This window comes from Camellia sinensis, chromosome 6, assembly GCF_055761805.1.
Source record: "Camellia sinensis isolate YWXY chromosome 6, ASM5576180v1, whole genome shotgun sequence".
In the NCBI taxonomy this organism is placed as follows: domain Eukaryota; kingdom Viridiplantae; phylum Streptophyta; class Magnoliopsida; order Ericales; family Theaceae; genus Camellia; species Camellia sinensis.
In genome coordinates, this window is record NC_138966.1 from 290,001 (window position 1) to 296,553 (window position 6,553).

Sequence of the window (6,553 nt, forward strand, 5' to 3'; positions counted from 1 at the left end):
CTGTGCACCAGCCCCCCAAAACGAATCACCCCCCGAAGGACTAAAAAGCCCGACGAACGCGCGAAAACATTTAGAGAGGCCGAGCAAGCACCGGTTAGCGCGAATGCGAATAACAAACGCAACAGGCAACTTTCGAGGGACATACTTTTCGCAACAAGCTTCCACTAGGAAAGCATAGGCAACTCGTTCGAACGTCAAAGCCAACCAAATGGCAATTACCCGAGGGACACGCTTTTCGCAAGGCACCTTCCACTAGGGAAGCGCAAGCAACCCGAAGGCGAGTCGAAGACAACCCGAGGGACATGGAGGAATGCACCAGTGGAGTTCGCTGCACAGGCAGGGATCCGTCCAACTCGCACAAACCGAACACAACTCACGCGCCACGACGTACACTGTGCACCAGCCCCCCAAAACGAATCACCCCCCGAAGGACCAAGAAGCCCGACGAACGCGCGAAAACATTTAGAGAGGCCGAGCAAGCACCGGTTAGCGCGAATGCAAATAACAAACGCAACAGGCAACTTTCGAGGGACATACTTCTCGCAACAAGCTTCCACAAGGAAAGCACAGGCAACTCGTTCGCACGCCAAAGCCAACCAAATGGCAATTTAACCGAGGGACATGCATTTCGCAAGGCAACTTGTACAATTACCCGAGGGACATGGCATGCTTGCCAAGGCCGTGGCTTGGCATGCTTGCCAAGGCCGTGGCATGACATGCTGCTGGCCAAGGCCGGGCATGCCATGCTGCTGGACAAGGCCGTGGCAAGGCATGCTGATGGCCGAGGCCGTGGCAAGGCATGCTGATGGCCGAGGCCGTGGCGTGGCATGCCATGCTGCTGGACGAGGCCGTGGCAAGGCATGCTGCTGGCCAAGGCATTGGCATGGCATGCTGCTGCTGACCAAGGCTTGGGCTTGCCATGCTGCTGGCAAAGGCCGCGGCATGGCATGCTGCCGGCAAAGGCCGCGGCATGGCATGCTGCCGGCAAAGGCCGCGGCATGGCATGCTGCCGGCCAAGGCCGCGGCATGGCATGCTGCCGGCCAAGGCCGCGGCATGCCATGTTGCTGGCCAAGGCCGTGGCATGGCATGCTGCTGGCCAAGGCCGTGGCATGACATGCTGGCCAAGGCCGGGGCATGGCATGCTGCTGGCCAAGGCCGTGGCATGGCATGCTGCTGGCCAAGGCCGGGGCATGGCATGCTGCTGGCCAAGGCCGTGGCATGGCATGCTGCTGGCCAAGGCCGTGGCATGACATGCTTGCCAAGGCCAAGGCATGGCATGCTGCTGGCCAAGGCTTTGGCATGCCATGTTGCTGGCCAAGGCTTTGGCATGCCATGTTGCTGGCCAAGGCTGTGGCATGGCATGCTGCTGGCCAAGGCCGTGGCATGGCATGCTGCTGGCCAAGGCCGGGGCATGGCATGCTGCTGGCCAAGGCCGTGGCATGGCATGCTGCTGGCCAAGGCCGTGGCATGGCATGCTGCTGGCCAAGGCCGTGGCATGACATGCTTGCCAAGGCCAAGGCATGGCATGCTGCTGGCCAAGGCTTTGGCATGCCATGTTGCTGGCCAAGGCTGTGGCATGGCATGCTGCTGGCCAAGGCGGTGGCATGGCATGCTGCTGGCCAAGGCCGTGGCATGGCATGCTGCTGGCCAAGGCCGGGGCATGGCATGCTGCTGGCCAAGGCCGTGGCATGGCATGCTGCTGGCCAAGGCCGTGGCATGACATGCTTGCCAAGGCCAAGGCATGGCATGCTGCTGGCCAAGGCTTTGGCATGCCATGTTGCTGGCCAAGGCTGTGGCATGGCATGCTGCTGGCCAAGGCTGTGGCATGGCATGCTGCTGGCCAAGGCCGTGGCATGGCATGCTGCTGGCCAAGGCCGGGGCATGGCATGCTGCTGGCCAAGGCCGTGGCATGGCATGCTGCTGGCCAAGGCCGTGGCATGACATGCTTGCCAAGGCCAAGGCATGGCATGCTGCTGGCCAAGGCTTTGGCATGCCATGTTGCTGGCCAAGGCTTTGGCATGCCATGTTGCTGGCCAAGGCTGTGGCATGGCATGCTGGCCTAGGCCAACGTGCCACCGCCACCGCCGCGGGCCGCCACTCGACGCATCCCGTGCTTGGCTATGTAGTTTCGATGCCACAAGCCAATGCCACAAGCCAAGCGATGGCATGTGCCAAGCGCCCGCCTAGGCATAGGCGTGGCCTGTGGCCTGGCCATGCTGGCCAGCCTTAAGGGAGGTGCCCCCCCCTTATAATAGCCTGTTAAGCCCTTTTCAATCTGGCAGGAGGAAACATCAAGCATGTTCGAGGAGTCATAATGGGGTTTTTTTAAAAAGTAATGGTTTTTTGCCAAAACTTTCAACATGAAAGTTGTATGAAATAATTTAATACACCATAAAAAAAATTATAAAAAAATATTTGGCCACCGGAATATTTTATTTTAATTTATTTCAATTTTAATACTTAAAAAATAATAAAAATTACTAAAAATACTCAAAAAATTCTAGAAAAATTCCAACAATTATAAGATGAGGCACTAGTAATTATAGTAATTTTTTTAATTATTTTTTTATTTTTAATTTATTTTATTATAATTTTTATGAGTAAATAAATAATTAAAAAGCCCGACGAACGTGCAAAAACTCTTAGAGAAACCCAGCAAGCATCGGATAGCTCGAATGCAAATAACAAACGCAACAGGCAACTTCCGAGGGACATACTTTTCCCAACAAAGCTTCCACTGGGGAAAGCACTAGCAACGGGTTCGCAAGTCAAAGGCAACCAAACGGCTATTACCCGAGGGACAAGCATTTCGCAGGGCAACATATACGTAAGTCAAAGCCAAACCAAATGGCAATTACACGAGGGACAGGATTGCTTGCCAAGGGCGTGGCATGCGATGTTCTAGCCCAAGGCAAAGGCACGCCACGCTGCGGGACAAGGCCGTGGCAAGACATGCGGCTGGCCTTGGCCTTGGCATGGCATGCCGCCGGCTTTGGCTGGGCTGCGTTGGCCTTGCCATGGAATGTTGCTGGCTTCGGATGGGCTGCCTTGGCCTTGGCCTTGGCCGTGGCATGGCATGCTGCTGGCCTTGGCCTTGGCCTTGGCATGGCATGCTGGCGGCTTTGGCTGGGCTGCCTTGGCCGTGGCATGGCATGCTGCTGGCCTTGGCCTTGGCATGGCATGCTGCTGGCTTTGGCTGGGCTGCCTTGGCCGTGGCATGGCATGCTGCTGGCCTTGGCCTTGGCATGGCATGCTGCTGGCTTTGGCTGGGCTGCCTTGGCCGTGGCATGGCATGCTGCTGGCCTAGGCCTTGGCATGGCATGCTGCTGGCTTTGGCTGGGCTGCCTTGGCCGTGGCATGGCATGCTGCTGGCCTAGGCCTTGGCATGGCATGCTGCTGGCTTTGGCTGGCAGCCTTGGTCGTGGCATGGCATGCTGCTGGCCTTGGCCTTGGCATGGCATGCCGCCGGCTTTGGCTGGGCTGCGTTGGCCGTGGCATGGCATGCTGCTGGCCTTGGCCTTGGCATGGCATGCTGCTGGCTTTGGCTGGCCTGCCTTGGCCGTGGCATGGCATGCTGCTGGCCTAGGCCTTGGCATGGCATGCTGCTGGCTTTGGCTGGCCTGCCTTGGCCGTGGCATGGCATGCTGCTGGCCTAGGCCATGGCATGGCATGCTGCTGGCTTTGGCTGGGCTGCCTTGGCCGTGGCATGGCATGCTGCTGGCCTTGGCCTTGACATGGCATGCTGCTGGCTTTGGCAGGCCTGCCTTGGCCGTGGCATGGCATGCTGCTGGCCAAGGCCTTGGCCTGGCATGCTGCTGGCTTTGGCTGGGCTGCCTTGGCCGTGCCATGGCATGCTGCTGGCCTTGGCCTTGGCATGGCATGCTGCTGGCTTTGGCTGGCCTGCCTTGGCCGTGGCATGGCATGCTGCTGGCCTAGGCCTTGGCATGGCATGCTGCTGGCTTTTGGCTGCGCTGCCTTGGCCGTGGCATGGCATGCTGCTGGCCTTGGCCTTGGCATGGCATGCTGCTGGCTTTGGCTGGCCTGCCTTGGCCGTGGCATGGCATTCTGCTGGCCTTGGCCTTGGCATGGCATGCTGCTGGCTTTGGCTGGGCTGCCTTGGCCGTGGCATGGCATGCTGCTGGCCTAGGCCTTGGCATGGCATGCTGCTGGCTTTGGCTGGGCTGCCTTGGCCGTGGCATGGCATGCTGCTGGCCTTGGCCTTGGCATGGCATGCTGCTGGCTTTGGCAGGCCTGCCTTGGCCGTGGCATGGCATGCTGCTGGCCTAGGCCTTGGCATGGCATGCTGCTGGCTTTGGCTGGGCTGCCTTGGCCGTGGCATGGCATGCTGCTGGCCTTGGCCTTGGCATGGCATGCTGCTGGCTTTGGCTGGGCTGCCTTGGCCGTGGCATGGCATGCTGCTGGCCTTGGCCTTGGCATGGCATGCTGCTGGCTTTGGCTGGGCTGCCTTGGCCGTGGCATGGCATGCTGCTGGCCTTGGCCTTGGCATGGCAAGCTGCTGGCTTTGGCTGGGCTGTCTTGGCCGTGGCATGGCATGCTGCTGGCCTTGGCTGGGCTGCCTTGGCCGTGGCATGGCATGCTGCTGGCCTTGGCCTTGGCATGGCATGCTGCTGGCTTTGGCTGGGCTGCCTTGGCCGTGGCATGGCATGCTGCTGGCCTTGGCCTTGGCATGGCATGCTGCTGGCTTTGGCAGGCCTGCCTTGGCCGTGGCATGGCATGCTGCTGGCCTAGGCCTTGGCATGGCATGCTGCTGGCTTTGGCTGGGCTGCCTTGGCCGTGGCATGGCATGCTGCTGGCCTTGGCCTTGGCATGGCATGCTGCTGGCTTTGGCTGGGCTGCCTTGGCCGTGGCATGGCATGCTGCTGGCCTTGGCCTTGGCATGGCATGCTGCTGGCTTTGGCTGGGCTGCCTTGGCCGTGGCATGGCATGCTGCTGGCCTAGGCCTTGGCATGGCATGCTGCTGGCTTTGGCTGGGCTGCCTTGGCCGTGGCATGGCATGCTGCTGGCCTTGGCCTTGGCATGGCATGCTGCTGGCTTTGGCTGGGCTGCCTTGGCCGTGGCATGGCATGCTGCTGGCCTTGGCCTTGGCATGGGATGCTGCTGGCTTTGGCAGGCCTGCCTTGGCCGTGGCAAGGCATGCTGCTGGCCTAGGCCTTGGCATGGCATGCTGCTGGCTTTGGCTGGGCTGCCTTGGCCGTGGCATGGCATGCTGCTGGCCTTGGCCTTGGCATGGCATGCTGCTGGCTTTGGCTGGGCTGCCTTGGCCGTGGCATGGCATGCTGCTGGCCTTGGCCTTGGCATGGCATGCTGCTGGCTTTGGCTGGGCTGCCTTGGCCGTGGCATGGCATGCTGCTGGCCTTGGCCTTGGCATGGCATGCTGCTGGCTTTGGCTGGGCTGCCTTGGCCGTGGCATGGCATGCTGCTGGCCCTGGCCTTGGCATGGCATGCTGCTGGCTTTGGCAGGCCTGCCTTGGCCGTGGCATGGCATGCTGCTGGCCTAGGCCTTGGCATGGCATGCTGCTGGCTTTGGCTGGGCTGCCTTGGCCGTGGCATGGCATGCTGCTGGCCTTGGCCTCGGCATGGCATGCTGCAGGCTTTGGCTGGCCTGCCTTGGCCGTGGCATGGCATGCTGCTGGCCTAGGCCTTGGCATGGCATGCTGCTGGCTTTGGCTGGGCTGCCTTGGCCGTGGCATGGCATGCTGCTGGCCTAGGCCTTGGCATGGCATGCTGCTGGCTTTGGCTGGGCTGCCTTGTCCGTGGCATGGCATGCTGCTGGCCTTGGCCTTGGCATGGCATGCTGCTGGCTTTGGCTGGGCTGCCTTGGCCGTGGCATGGCATGCTGCTGGCCTTGGCCTTGGCATGGCATGCTGCTGGCTTTGGCTGGGCTGCCTTGGCCGTGGCATGGCATGCTGCTGGCCTAGGCCTTGGCATGGCATGCTGCTGGCTTTGGCGGGGCTGCCTTGGCCGTGGCATGGCATGCTGCTGGCCTTGGCCTTGGCATGGCATGCTGCTGGCTTTGGCCGGGCTGCCTTGGCCGTGGCATGGCATGCTGCTGGCCTTGGCCTTGGCATGGGATGCTGCTGGCTTTGGCAGGCCAGCCTTGGCCGTGGCATGGCATGCTGCTGGCCTAGGCCTTGGCATGGCATGCTGCTGGCTTTGGCTGGGCTGCCTTGGCCGTGGCATGGCATGCTGCTGGCCTTGGCCTTGGCATGGCATGCTGCTGGCTTTGGCTGGGCTGCCTTCGCCGTGGCATGGCATGCTGCTGGCCTTGGCCTTGGCATGGCATGCTGCTGGCTTTGGCTGGGCTGCCTTGGCCGTGGCATGGCATGCTGCTGGCCTTGGCCTTGGCATGGCAAGCTGCTGGCTTTGGCTGGGCTGCCTTGGCCGTGGCATGGCATGCTGCTGGCCTTGGCTGGGCTGCCTTGGCCGTGGCATGGCATGCTGCTGGCCTTGGCCTTGGCATGGCATGCTGCTGGCTTTGGCTGGGCTGCCTTGGCCGTGGCATGGCATGCTGCTGGCCTTGGCTGGGCTGCC